Source organism: Sorex fumeus, unplaced genomic scaffold (assembly GCF_029834395.1).
Source record: "Sorex fumeus unplaced genomic scaffold, SorFum_2.1 ptg000035l, whole genome shotgun sequence".
Lineage (NCBI taxonomy): Eukaryota > Metazoa > Chordata > Mammalia > Eulipotyphla > Soricidae > Sorex > Sorex fumeus.
In genome coordinates, this window is record NW_026606092.1 from 30,384,893 (window position 1) to 30,400,723 (window position 15,831).

At 42.1% G+C, this 15,831-nt stretch overlaps 1 pseudogene; it reads right to left on the bottom strand.

Moving 5' to 3' along the window:
* Positions 1 to 1,632: 1,632 nt before the first annotated feature.
* Positions 1,633 to 1,740, bottom strand: LOC130027009 (uncharacterized; annotated as a pseudogene).
* Between the last annotated feature and the right edge of the window lie 14,091 nt (positions 1,741 to 15,831).

A 15,831-nucleotide genomic window follows, 5' to 3' on the forward strand; every position in this document is an offset into this window, starting at 1 on the left:
TGAAAAGTGGCAAAAGAAAAATCACGTTTTCTTTGACCCAGAGTTTGCTTTCCTATTCTTTGACCTTTCCACTGTTTTTAGTGCTGTCACAGCCAAAGGAGGAGGTAGGAGCACCTTTGCCAGGCTTGGTAATGACGTTACGCAAAGTGTTGGCCTTTCATCCTTCCCACTCCTTCTATCTTTCAGATGATGAAACAGAAAGGCCTTGCAATCCACTCTCAAAAGGTAGCACTTCTGGTTTAAATGAAATAATCCACATGAGCCTCTTTGAGAAGAGGTAAGAAATGCCTAATGCCTGAATGGACACATCTCCAAGACTATAGGTGGCCCACAGATATGTGTGAACATGCTCAATGACAGTTCTTAGAGGGAAATGCAAATCAAACCACAATGAGATATCAACTCACACTAGTAAGAATGCCTGTGCCACAAAGATTGGTAACAAGTGTTGACAGATGTAGAGGGGAAAAGGTTGGTGAGAATATGAACTGGGAGGGAGGGAGGGAGGGAGGGAGGGAAGAAAAAAAGGAAATGGAGATAGATATATCATATATCATATAATACAGTAACCACCCCTAGACATATATTCAAAAGATACAGAAAAGTAATTCAAAAAGATATTTGCATTGTTTTTTAAGTAGAGCATTAATTATATTAGCCAAAACTTGGACTCAACTTAAATGCCCAGTAGCAACTAACTTGATAAAGAAGCAGTGATATGTATATTCAGCGGAATACTTCTTTGCCAATTTGAAAAAAAATCAAACCATGCTTTGGGGGACAAAATATATAAATCTTGACGTTGTCATGTGAAATAAAACAAGCAAGGAAGTATTCCATACCAGATATGAAAAAGAAATGACAATAACCAAGCAAACTGGTGAAAAATAAAGAACATTAAAACTGATTTTACACACATGATAATTATGGTTATTATTAGAGCAAATTGATGAACAACAGGAGGACAATGACAGTGACAATTATTAGATGAGTAGAGAGGATGGTGGTATAAATTTCTGAGGGGGGTTTGAATGGTGGAATGGCACTGAAACTTTGGTGGGGGGTATATAGTGAATCTGATAAACATATGCAGTTCTGAGGCTAAACTAAAATTTTGCAACATTGTAAACCAATGAGAAATCAAATTTTTAAATGCCTTGCTTTATGACATCTTAATTCTAAATATAAATTCTTTAAAAACAAGCTATCATAATCTTGTGAATATTTTTATGTGACATCTAACAAATGGCATAGGCCGATAAGAACCTCAAGTGGAACTCAACTTCCATTCCTAGAAGTCTGTTTGGTTTGATATGTGTTCATGCTCCCAAGTTTCACTTTGTATTTCTGTGTTCATCAAACTCTCAGAGTCAATGCTGAAAGTCAAAGTGAAACCCCCCAAGAAGAAAACCACACTGATTTTTCACCTGCTTTAATGGTATTTTTTTTTTTTTAGAAATTGACATTAAATCAGTCCAGTTCACTCCACACTCACCTTTTAGGATATATAAACCACCTCCAGTAAATGTCAAGCAAATTTGATTTGTCTCCAAAATGCTCACCAACAGAGGGTTGTAAATTAAATATAAACCCTCCACATTGATTTCTTTCCTCCTCCACCACCACCAGCAGCAGTGCAGAATCTCTAAATTCACTCTGAGAGGCACAATCCGGCCCCTCAAATGTGATAAGATCTGCTTTCTGTCAGCACCTCTGTTCACGGTGATTTCTAAATGTTTTCAGTGACCCCTGCCTAAATATCTCAGTTCAGTTAAGTATTTAAATGGTTGGCAGAAGAAAAAGAAGGCACTTCTATATTATGTTCCTGTTATAGAAACTTCATGACATCTCAAGTTGTCAAGTGTCATTACCAAACTTTTCTATCACTATGCACACAATAATACTGCAAAGAAACAGGGGTGAGAAGGGGAGAAACAGTGTGATGAACGAGGATCAATGGGGAGAAGAAGAAAACGGGTAGAGTAAAAAAAAAATCCCAAAGGTGGGTTTCTTTTATCATTCATTTCTGCAACATGTAGAATTTTCACCTTAATTGATATGTGTTCTGATATTGATATCCGTCTGATTTGAACAGCACAAGTCACTGTGGGGCTAACTTTAGGTGGTTTGCCCTGGGTCACACTCGTCAAGTGCAGCTTCTCTGGGTGCTTCTCTGTCACCTGCAATGATAAGTCAGGGCTCACTCAAGTTACCTCTGAGGCTGCAAAGGAACTGAAGAATTGAAGAACCAAGAAGAAAGCCAAGATGCTGCTGCTTGAATGTACAGAACGAATGTACAGAACGAACAGCAGAAGAGATGTTCAGCTTTCTTCACATCTCCATATTCACAGAACGAAGGAACTGACCCCATCTCAGAGGCAAAGCTGGTCAGCTGAGCAGAGGCTGGGGGAGGGGGAACAGTGATAAAGGAGGAGTGCTTGGAGAGTCTCTAACACCTCTTGGCATCTGCAGAGAAGGGGAGAAGAGGGACCCTCAGCAATCTGATGAGCAGTTATGCTGCTTGTTGCAATGCAACAGTCCAATCCTTGGACTCAAAATCTGAATATCAAGAATACCCTGCCCTTTTGTGGAAATGGAAACACTAGGAGGCTTTATTTTGCAATAAAGTGAGACCCTTGACTCTCTTTTTCTTTTGTTTTCTGTTTTCATTGATCCAATTCAAAAGGATCCAAGTTGGGGAGCAGATGAAAAGATGTAAGACTAACCTTGGAGGACTGTAGAAACAAGGGGCAAGGGCAAATGGTCCTCAGTTGAAAGCTTGCCTCAAGGGCTTGGGGAGAGGGCAGTTGGGATAAAGAAGGGACCATTATGACGATGATAGTTGGAAGGATCGCTCTGGATGGGAGATGTGTCCTGAAAGTGGGCAAAGGACCAAAGATAATGGCTTCTCAGTGTCTGTTTTCCAAATCATAATGCAGAGATGCAGGGCGCGGGGGAGGAAAGAGGCAGGCTGAGGGGCTGGGATGGCAGGAGGGATACAGGGAAGATTGGTGGTGGGAAATGCACACTGGTGGAAGGATGGGTGTTGGAACATTGTATGACTGAAACCCAATCATGAAAGCTTTGTAACTGTATCTCATGGTGATTCAATAAAAAGAAAATAATAAAAGAAAAGAAATTAGATTCCCTTAGTCCACCAAACTGAATGACAGGCGACTCACGGTGGCAAGTTCTTGTGGACTGTGACTTCTATCTTTCTCCCTTTAGGAAATAATCTCATGCCTGGAAATTGGTAGTTATTCAATCAAAGTACTGAATTTGATGACCAAGAAGCTAAATGGTCATGGCTAGACACTGCTTGATATCTTTAATCTGCTGATCTCAGGAGGTTATCAAGGCATTTGTTCCCAGGCTCAACTAAGTCATGTCAATCAAGGAAGGCCCTAAGAGCCGCACTCAAGCTCAATTTGCCTTCTCTGCCATGTAAGTGGCTGTTTCTTTTTTGGAAAATGCAAGAGTGACCCATCTTCCCGCCTTTTTGTTTTGTTTTGCATTTTTTTCCATCTAAAATTCTTTTTTTTGGCCTCAAAACATAGTATGTATTTTCAAGCTGCAAAGAAACCGTTGAAAATTAAACCACAGAACGGCATTTTAATGAGAACATGATTACCTAACACCCCACTGTGGTTTCAGATGGCATAATGCCAACCTGCCAAAATGCTACCAGAAACTCAGAGCTTAAAAAAGAAGAAGGAAAAGGGAGGGGTGGGGGGAGTAATTAGCATCCCCTTAGTGAAGGTAGGTTTCTTGGATGGCCTCCAAAAAAGATGTCTCTAGAAAGACGTAGGTTATTGGTATCTGCAGTTGAACCAAACTTTCTTCCTGTTTTGAAAAGTTCAAGAGAGAGCAAGGGGCGGACCCCCTTGATTTAGTACATAATGTCCTGAACTCGTGTTTTTAGCACCAAAGCTTTGCTGTGAGCTGAGTGTATCTAGCCTGGTCTATCTCACCCACTTGCCTTCTGCGCACTCACTTGCTATTTCTGTAGCCTAGGTTACAAGACCGCAGGTGTTGAGGCATAGAAGTGAAAGCTCGTCCAGCCCCTCAGTGCAAAGCCAGAGAGAACCCACTCCTCCCTGGTTTGGGCTTACACTTCAAGTACGTCTCAGGGTAGAGAGGATGGTGGTTCCAGCCTGACCCTGGGGTCGTCTCTCACGGACCTCCTCCCTCTGTTGTCCAACTATCCCAGCACTTGAGCACTGGGAGGCTGCAGTTTCATTTCCACTTTGATTTCCTGACCTGACCCCTGAAATACCTCCCACAGTTGTTTTACCAGCTGTTCAACAATCATCAGGTGGTTCTTAGAGGCCACAGGGAAAGGTGGGTCCCGGTGCATGAAGACAATTGTTTGGAATCCCTTCATCTGCAGAGGAAGAAATGAAGGTCTGGAGAAGTTTAGAGATCCAGCCAAAGTCGTACAATTACTCAGCATCCTGACTTCCAGGTTGTGGGTATTGCTTTAGCCATACCATACCATTGGTATTACTCTAACAATACTCACCTCGTTTACATATTTCAAGAGAAAAGTGATTTTTTTTCCCATTTTCATTTAGGCACCAGGATTTTCAATGCCATTAATAATAAAGTTTCAGCCACACGCTGTTTCAACACCACACACATCCCTGGAATATCAGCGACCCTCTTCCCCAGCCCCCTCTCACCCCTTCACTTAGCAAATTTAGTTCTATTGCTTATCTCTCAGGGTGTGCTACTGATGTCCATTTGTTATTCCATTAATATTTTCTCATATATTACACTTTGGAGAGATCATTCTGTATTTGTCCCTCTCCTTCCGACTTCACTTAGCATGATACCTTCCATTTCTGCCCACTTAGCAGTGAATTTCATGATTTCGTCTTTTCTTCAGTAACAGAATCACATTTCGGTGACTCCTTGAAGGCAATGTACTGGATACAGACCAGACAGAATATTTACTATTTTTCTTCTTGCAAAGCATTCAGCACAGTGCTAATTCCTTCAAAAGATAAACAACAACAGATAAGCATGAGGCAGAGAAACAATACCAGCTTGCACAAGGCAGGGTATAAGGAGGCGCCTCAGAATGTCCGATGAAAAGCAAAACACTCTTTGCTCCAGTCCACCTGGTTAACTTAACTGGTTTTATCTTAGGGGTTTTTTTCTTCAGTATTTCAATTACTTCTTTTACGTTTTATCTTAGTTTTGAAGTCACTTCTTAGGAAGCTTTTCTGGATCTGGTCCACATTGACAGTAAGCAGCTGTGCATATGTCTGGGTCCCCAAAGCTTTCCATGGACACGTTCCTGGCTGGTTTAATGCACTAGACTTTGGCATATGTGCCTGGAACATAGTCTGTGCTTCTTGGACATTTGAAGGAAGAAGGGACTGAAGGTCCTTCTGAAAACTTTTAGTCAGCAAGTGGGATTTTTGATGGACCCCAAGATGAGAAGGAAGTGTAAGGTGGTCCAAAATGGATGCAGACTTGGATCTCTCCCTGCAAGACCCCAGGCGTCCTCCCAGATGCCTGGAGAAAAGCAGCTCTGAGTGCCTGCCTTTCCCTCTTCACTCCTCATGCTGCGCTGATCTCCTCCCCAACCCAGGTCAGTTCATCCGCCGGTACTTGAACCCGGGACTTGGATCTCTCCCTGCAAGACTCCAGGCGTCCTCCCAGAGCCTGGAGAAAAGCAGCTCTGAGCATCTGCCTTTTCCTTTTCACTCCTCAAGCTGAGCTGATCTCCCAAACACAGGTTCCCGTGGGGGCGTGGCCAACTCAGAAGTGGGCGTGGCTTCCGTAGAAGTGGGCGTGGTCTGTTTTTCAGCGGGCCAACGCTCACGCCGCTGCAAGTACTTTAGCCATACTAAGGAACCTAGTCCCCAAGCAACCTAGTCCCCAACCTACACAGCAATATGAAGAAACAACGCAAATCCCCACAACATGGGGAGGACAACGAAAAGAATCCAGAAGACTCTGTCGACACTGCTCACCTAAGGAACCTCTCTGACAAAGAATTCAGATACGAAGTTATGAAGATGTTCAATCAACTCAATGAAACACTCAGATATCCAATAACATGACAGAAAAAAATCGACAAATTACGCAAAGAAATCAGAGCAGAAATGTCACAAATCAAAGATTCTGTAGATGAAATGAAAAACTCAGTCTCTTCTCTCAACAATAGAATGACCGCAGCTGAAGAGAGAATCAGTGAACTGGAAGATCAGATGCACCAAGCCAACAGGCAACAACAAACAAGGGACCTCAAAATAGCTATACAGAGAATCAGAGTCCTAGGAGATGATTCCAAGAGGAACAACATTAGAATCATTGGATTAACAGAAGCTCAGGGAAACAATCCCAACAAAAAAAACACGGTTAAACAAATCATTGCTGAAATGTTCCCAGAGCTCCACAATGCAGCCATTCAGGTTCAAGGAGCCCAAAGTGTACCAGCTAAAAGAGACCCTAACAAAAACACTCCAACACATATCATAGTTAGAATGATTGATGCTGCCGATAGAGATACAATACTGCAAAGCAGCAAGGGCAAAGAAGGAAATCACATACAAAGGAGCACCCCTTAGGCTCACAGCAGATCTAGCAAAGGAAACCCTCCAAGCCCGAAGGCAATGGCGAGACATAGTGAAAAAACTCACTGAAATGAATGCTTCACCAAGAATACTCTATCTTGCTAAACTCTCACTCAAAATCGAAGGAACGGTACACTATTTTCTAGACAAACAGCAACTCAGGAACTTCATAAACTCAAAACCAAACCTAAAACAAGGGCTAAAGGGGCTACTATAAGACAAGACAAACCCTACAACCACAACAGACCCTTACAAAAAGATGACACAAAACCCTGTAACAATAATCTCTCTCAATGTCAACAGTCTAAATTCACCAATTTAGAGACACAGAGTGGCAAAATGGATTCAGAGACAGAACCCAACATTCTGCTGCCTACAAGAAACTCATCTCAACAGTCAGAGCAAACACAGATTCGAAGTCAAAGAATGGAAAATAATCCTGCAAGCAAACAGCTCCCTCAAAAAAGTTGGGGTGACCATACTAGTATCTGACAGCATTAATTTCACGTGAAAAAGATTAGAAGGGACAGCGAAGGCTATTTTCTATTCATCAAGGGATACATACAACAGGAAGAAATCACACTTTTAAATGTATATGCACCTAATGAGGAAACAGCTAAGTATTTAAAACAACTGCTAACAGATTTTAAGGAGGACATTGCTAGCAACACAATAGTAGCTGGAGATTTCAACATCGCCTTATCACCTCTGGATAGATCAACAAGAACAAAGCTCAGCAAGGAAACATTGGCTTTGAAAGAAGAAAGAGAAGAGAAATGGCTTATAGACCTATACAAGGCTTTACACCCCAAAAAGAAAGAATACACATTCTTCTGCAGCGCACATGGAACATTTTCCAAAATAGACCATGTCCTAGGCCACAAAACATACCTAAATAGAATCAGGAAGATAGAAATAGTATCAACAATCTGTTCAGACCATGATGCACTGAGAGTAAAAGTGAATCACACACAGACACGGAGAACCAAATCAAACACCTGGAAATTAAACAACTCAATGCTTAACAACAAGTGGATCAGGAAGGAAGTCAAGGACGAAATCAAAAGATACTTGGAAACAAATGAGAATGAAGACACGAGCTACCAGAACTTATGGGATGCAGCGAAAACTGTTTTAAGGGAAAAAGTTATAGCTCTGCAAGCATATCTCAGGACAGAAGAAAGGATGCACATAAACAACTTGACTTCACAGCTCAAGATCTTAGAAAAGTATCAACAGAAGGAGCCCAAATCGGGCAGAAGGAAAGAGACCATAAAACTTAGAGCAGAAATCAACGACATGGAAACCAAAGAAACAATCCAAAAGATCAATGAAACCAAGAGCTGGTCCTTTGAGAAAATAAATAAGATAGACAAACCACTAGCAATACTCACAAAGAAACAGAGAGAGAGAGAACCCTAATAAATCTAATCAGAAATAAGAATGGGGATTTCGCAAAAGAAACCAAAGAAATTCAAAAGATCATCAGAGACTACTTTGAAAGACTTTATGCCACGAAACAAGAGAACCTAGAAGAAATGGATAAATTCCTGGATTCCTATCATCTCCCAAAATTGAATCAAGAAGATATAAAGTACCTGAACAGACCTATTCACATCAAGGAAATTGAAACTGTAATCAAAAGTCTTCCCAAAAACAAAAGCCCAGGTCACAATGGATTCACTAGAAAATTTTTCCAAACATTTAAAGAGGACCTATTGCCAGTTCTTCTCAAGCTTTTCCAGGAAATTGAAAAAAGAGGAACTCTCCCAGTTTCTATGAAGCCCATATCTCTCTAATACCGAAAGGAAACAAAGACACCACAAGAAAGAAAACTACAGGCCGATATCCCTGATGAACACGGATGCGAAGATTCTCAACAAAATACCAGCAAATAGAATTCAACAACTCATAAAAAAGATCATACACCATGACCAAGTGGGATTCATCCTGGGAATACAAGGATGGTTCAACATTCAGAAATCAATCAACATACTCCATCATATCAATAAAAGAAAAGATAAAAATCATGATCATATCAATAGATGCAGAGAAAGCATTTGACAAGATCCAGCACCCGTTTATAATGAAAACCCTCGCCAAAATGGGGATAGAGGGGACTTTCCTCAATATAATTAAAGCCATCTACCACAAGCCTACAGCAAACATCATCCTCAATGGGGAAAAACTGAGAGCCTTCCCCCTAAGATCAGGGACGAGACAAGGATGCCCACTGTCTCCACTACTGTTCAATATAGTACTGGAAGTACTTGCAAAAGTGATTAGGCAAGAAAAAGATATTAAGGGCATCCAGGTAGGGAAGAAATAAATCAAGCTCTCACTATTAGCAGATGATATGATACTATACTTAGAGAACCCTAAAACCTCTACCAAGAAACTCCTAGAAACAATAGACTTGTATAGTAAAGTGGCAGGCTATAAAATCAATACCCAAAAATCCATGGCCTTCCTATATGCAAATAGTGAAGGAAAAGAAAGTGACATGAAGAAAACAATCCCATTCACAATTGTGCCTAGGAATCAGCTTAACTAAGGAAGTAAAGGACCTGTACAAAGAGAACTATAAAACGCTACTTCAGGAAATAAAAGAGGACACGAGGAAATAGAAAAAATATCCCCTGCTCATGGATGAGGAGAATTAACATTGTCAAAATGGCAATACTTCCCAAAGCACTGTACAAATTCAATGTGATCCCTATAAAGATACCCATGACATTCTTCAAAGAAATGGAGCAAACACTCCTGAAATTAATATGGAACAATAAGCCCTCACGAATAGCTAAAGCAATTCTTGGGAAAAGGAAAATGGGAGGAATCAACCTCCCTAACTTCAAGCTCCACTACAAAGCAGTAATAATTAAAACAGAAACAAAGGCAGAGCTGTAGACCAATGGAACAGAGTTGAATATACTGACATATCCCCCCAAGCATATGATCATCCAATCTTCGATAAGGGGGCAAGAAAAGTGAAGTGGAGTAAAGAAAGATTCTTTAACAAATTGTGCTGGCAAAACTGGATGGCTACATGCAAAAAAGTGGGCTCAGATCTCTGCCTAACGCCATCTACAAAAGTAAGATCAAAATGGATTAAAGACCTCAACATCAGACCAGAATCCATAAGGTACATTGAAGAAAAAGTTGGCAAAATCCTCCATGAAATTGAAGCTAATGGTATCTTCAAAGATGTCACGCCACTGGCCAAGCAAGTGAAAACAGAGATAGACAAATGGAACTATCTTAAACTAAGAAGCTTCTGCACCTCAAAAGAAGCAGTGACCAAAATACAAGACAGTCTACAGAATGGGAAAGGATATTCGCCGAATACACATCCAACAAGGGGTTGATATCAAGGATATACAAAGTATTGGTTGAACTCCACAAGAAGAAAACATCCAACCCCATCAAAAAATGGGGCGAGGAAATGAACAGAAACTTTCGCAAAGAAGAAATCCAAATGGCTAAAAGGCACATGAGAAAATGCTCTCCATCATTAATCAACAAGGAGATGCAGATCAAAACAACAATGAGATATCATTTCACACCACAGAGACTGGCCCACATCCAAAAGAACGAAAGCAACAGGTGCTGGCGCGGATGTGGCGAGAAAGGGACACTCCTTCACTGCTGGTGGGAATGCTGACTGGTCGAACCCTTTTGGAAAACAGTATGGACGATTCTCAAAAAATTAGAATTTGAGCTCCCATTTGACTCAGCAATACCACTCCTGGGAATATATCCCAGAGAGGCAAAAAAAAAAAAGTATAGTCGAAGTGACATCTGCACTTGTTTATTCATTGCAGCACTCTTTACAATAGCCAGAATCTGGAAAAAACCTGAGTGTCCGAGAACAGATGATTTGTTAAAGAAACTTTGGTACATTTACACAATGAAGTACTATGTAGCTGGTAGAAAAGATGAAGTCATGAAATTTACATACAAGTGGTACTACATGGAAAGTATCATGTTAAGCAAAATGAGTCAGAAAGAGCAGTATAGACACAGAAAGATTGCATTCATCTGGGGAACATAAAACAACAAAATGGGAGACTAACACCCAGGAGTGGCCAAGACTAGTACCAGGAATTTTGCTCCATGACTTGGAGGCCAGCCACACGTGCTAGGGGAAAAGGAAGCTCAAATAGAGAAGGGAGCACCAAATAAAGGGTGTTGGGAGGATTCTCCCAAGATGGGAGAAACATGCTGAAAGTAGACTATAGACCAAACATGATTGCCACTCAATGCCTCTCTTGCAAAACACAGGACCCAAAAGGAGAGAGAGTGAACAAAAGGGAATGCCCTGCCACAGACACAGGGTGGGATGGGGGAATGGGGGTTGGGAGGGATGCTGGGACCCGTGGTGGTGGAGGATGGGCGCTGGTGGAGGGATGGGTACTTGAAATTGTATAACTGAAACCCGAGCACAAAAATTTGTAAGTCTATAACTGTACCTCATGGTGTTTCACTAATAAAAAAAATTTTTTTTAAATGGATGCAAACCTCTCCCCATTAAAAAGTCACCATCCTCTGTGTGGGCAGAGATCAAGGAAGTGACTTTGGGATTTTCAGCATGAAGATCCCGAAAGTACTGTTGGATAAGGTACAAGAGGACAGACCCCCTGGAAGCCAGTGATGCTAAGGTGGTGATGGCCAACCAAGCAGAAAGGTGTATTACCCTTTGAAAAAAGAAAGAGAATTAGAGAACAAAAATCAAAGGCATGAGCACTTTCTCGGGCATGCAGCAAATCCCTCGGCTCAGTTTGAGATTCTGATTTTGCAAAGCAGTTTCCTCCTCTTACAACACAAACTCTGAGGCTCCCCTTTGGTCACTGGGTATTTTTCAACACCTGAAAAGACAGTCTGAGTTTCACCTTGGAAGAATGCAAAACAGTCAGCTGCAGGGAAGGGAGAAAAAATGAAATTTGTTCTCTCAATCTCAGATTTCTTTGAAACACAGTGATAAAGGGAATTCTGACAGGGCAAACTCATTTCTGCCAGTGAGTGGGATGAACGTTTAATGTGGTGACTCAGTGACCCGGAAAACCATTTTTCTTTAGGGAACTGTCCCTTCTGATTCTTCTTATCTAGACGCCTTTACCAAGCAAATGAGTATCATCTTTCACTTGGGGGCACCTGGTAGGCATTTAAAGAAAGGAGTTCCGAGAAGAACTATAATTATCAACAGCAAGAGAGGGCTCAGTTTCTGCTATCTTACAGCTCACTCTCAGCCTTATCAAAATTAAGGAACAAAACAATTTGTCTGGGAAGGTGTGTGGAGAGGGGGAGTTCCATCAAGAACAAAGAGTCTAAAGGAACAATAGGATTTTGTCAGTACCAACCCAGCCCTCCTCCCCCACATCCAAGGTTTGTAGGCAGCTAGAGGCTGCATGGAACACAGCAGACATTTCATGTCAACTCACACCTTTCTAGCAAGATGTTAACTTGGAGGAAATTCCAGGAAAATGAGAGGTTACAAGAGAGAAGAGGTGTGTTCCTACAGGCGTCCAGATGCCTGAGCTCTTGCTAGCTAGTATGGCCTTCTACTTCAACCAAGAGCACAGTGGATAGAAAAGCATGCCTCACCTCTAATGAAGAACCTGGGGAGGAGGGGTCAGAGAAATAGTATAATTAAGGCTTATCGTGCATGCAGTGGATCCTTAGCATTAAATATGGACCCTCCAAGCAGCTCCAGGAGTTACTTCTGATCACAGAGACAGGAGTTAGCCCTGAGCATCACAAAAAGTGACCCAATGCAGCCCCCCCCCCACACACACACAACAAAAGTAAAACCTTGTGTATGTTGATGATAGTACTGTTCCCTCAACCACCACCACAAGAAGATCACCTGGAGGTTATAGGTTAGAGAACTTAGCAGTCCTGTGGGCATGCCATTGTGCACGGGGCAGTCAGATCCTACTAAGCTAAGGATACTTTACATTTGCCCCACATGGTAGGTATTGGGCAAAGGGGTGGAGAAAGAGGGGAGGGGAGCCAGGGTCTTGGTGGGAGATGGGGGGAGTGATTAAACTTCCTAGAAACATCACAAACAGCCCACATCCCAGTGACTTCTAGGATCCATTTGACCAAAAGTCATTCCTAATGAGAAGTCACTGCTTAGCAGGCAAATGGGAGACCTGGGGAGTGGGCAGTGGCCTTGGATGGAGTGCTTTGCCTCCCATAGATTAAAACAGACATAAAAAATGGTGACTCAGAGCTGGGGAGAAAGCTTAAAGGGCAGCGCCCCAGTCCAGGACCCTCAGAGAGCTGGTGTTCACAGATTTTAACAGTGATAGCTAAACTCGGGTCAAGAAGGAGGCAATGCTTTGCATTGCCTTTATTGTGCTGAGGGAATGAAAGACTTATCACATTTGCAGACTAGCCAGAGAGATAGTAGAGAAGGTTAGGCACTTGTCTTGTACCCTGCCAACCGAGGTTCAATCTCTGGAACCACAAAACAGCTGCACAGCCCCAACAGGAGTGATCCCTGAGCACAGAACCCTGAGTAAGCCCAGGTGTGGCCACAAACAAAAATCAACTAACTTTTCGGAGTCCTTGAGCTCCAGAGCCAAAGCTTGTCAGCCACTGGCTCTACTCCTTTGGCAAATGCAATGTGCGTGGAAGGGCAGTTGAGGTTCCTAAAATAGTTTCCTAAACAGCTTTCCCCACAGTCCTCCATTTCAACAGCATTACTCTCCCATGGGCTGGAGCGATAGCACAGCGCGTAGAGAGTTTGTCTTGCATGCGGCCAACCCTGGTTCAATTTCTCTGTCCCTCTTGGAGAGCCCAGCAAGCTACCGAGAGGATCCAGCCCACATGGCAGAGCCTGGCATATTCAATATGCCAAAAACAGTAACAACAAGTCTCACAATGGAGACTTACTGGTGCTTGCTCCAGCAAATTGATGAACAACGGGACGACAGTGCTACAGTGCTAATCTTCCACCATTGGGGTGGTGCCCATTTTACATTTGCCAATCTCCATTGTGACTTTGAGGTCATGACTGTTTGTCCCACCTCAAAAGGTTGTCACACCCTGTGTTCCCTGGTTTCATTTGTACATTGGGGTTCCAACTGTCACTCCCCAGCCAGCACATTGGTTTCACTTCCCTGGCCCTAATTCATTCGTAGTGTGTGTGTGTGTGTGTTTTAAGTAAAAATCTATCTACCAGGGTGGGGGTGGGAAGTAAGAAAGGGGACATAAATATAAAACACACAGGAACCCCTCACGCATCAGTGAACACCTCACAAACAAAGGGCACTGCAAGGAAGTATTTTTGTCTTTACATAGCGGTCTTCTGTCTCAACTCAGACTGACATCAGAAACACCCAGAGCATTTTTTGAAAATCATATACCAAAGGCCCCTCCCAAGCCCTACCAAGACAGAAAGGACAAAGTTGAGGCCCAAGAATTTGAATTCCGTTGAGTAGTTAATCTCTGGTTGTACCACATCTCTACATGTCACTTCTCAAAGGTTTCATAGTGGATCCTTGACCAGGATCCCATCCAGGATAGGACGTGCATTTAGAGCACTTAGAAGGACCCTCCCAAATAATAGCCATCTTATTTAGATTGTTTTGGGTTGGCAGGTCTCTGCTGTAAGAAAAGTAACAACAAGTATATAGAAAAATATTCCTTCCATCTAATTCCTCAATGGACATCTCCCTGACTGTATCTCTGGCTTTGACCACCAGACAAAACCCATGTTCCCCAGAGACTGCCTTTCCTCTGCCAGGTGAAAAGGTCACTTTTAACAACCACAAAGTTTCCTGAATCACCCTATGAAAGCTAACCATGCTGTTAGTGTTTATTGGTGAAGAACATTCTAAAATACACACACAAAAACCTCAAACAAATAAAACCATTATTTTATTCATAAAATAAAATACACTTTCCAAAAAACTTGGTTCTTTTATTAATCACAACATCGTCATATGCACTTGAAAAACTGTAGTGCATCATTCATCTGCCTAAAGTCATATTTGGAACTGGCGAGTATTGGGCCCCTTTACAATAACTTCCCTGGGAATGGGAGCTTGCCCAAAGACTGTAAATCAGCATATTACCACCCTGTCAGGGTCAGTGTGCACCCACTGTCCACCTGCACTGTCCATGGCCAGCACCAATGTCAGGTGCCCATGCATCTGCACTCACCTGAGCCCTTAACATGACCCACCAAATCCAACTGTGGAAAAAGAGCGGTTGAATGGAGTCACATGCGAGCACCAAAGTGCAGAACAGTGATCTGAGGCCAAAAGGGAAAGGAAAAAATGGGTCTGAAAACAGTCTCTATGGCTTATGTATAATAGGCCGGAGCTGCATGTTAAAGGTGGCCTGGGAGACTCAGTAAAGTGACAGTTAGTATGGAAATTAACTGCATCTTTTTTTTTCCTGAAAAGTTACTGTGGTACAGTTTACAAATAAACGCAACTGTTGAGCAGGACATGGCAAGCAAACAACTGTGCAGGTTATTTGCAATGTTCTGCAAAATAAGTAAAGTAAGTAAAGTAAAGGTCCTCCCATTAATCATCGATTTGCTCGAGCGGGCCCAGTAACATCTCCATTGGAGACTTTGTTGTTACTGTGTTTGGCATATCGAATACGTCACGGGGAGCTTGCCAGAACCTGCTCTAAAGTTGTGTTTGTGACTTTACAGTTAAGTCACCCTCAAATTAGGCTAATTTCAGAGTATCTTTGATAGGCAATTCCAACAATGAGCCAGACCAGGGGTAAGTGGTGAAGTAGCCCTCACTTCTCTGTCTCAGCTTGTCCTCCATCACTTCTGCAGAGCTTTCCTGAGGTTCTCTGATGTGAAGCCACTTCTTCCTTGGAACTTCCAGGCCTGTCCCTGTTGATTACCAGGCTGCAGGGCAGAGGAAGGAGGATGTCATCATAACTTGTTTTTAACATAATTCATCTGTGACTATAGACGTAACAGGTGGTGGGATTCAAACTGTTAGAATGTAATGGGTGTCAATATGATCACTTTTTTTTTAATATCATTAGAGAGGTTGTTTTTTCCGTCTATATTTTCTTCTTTTCGCACTTAATACACTACACAGGTGTTCAATTCCTATGTAAGAATTTGCTCTGATTTGACAGGACTTTATCCCAGATAATTGGCTCCAAGTCAACCTAGGAACAGGTCTTAGAAGTACAGAAGAAGGATCTTGAAATCTGTAAGCTTTTGGTTTGTTTAGTTTAGATTTTTTTGGTTTTTTGATCTGAC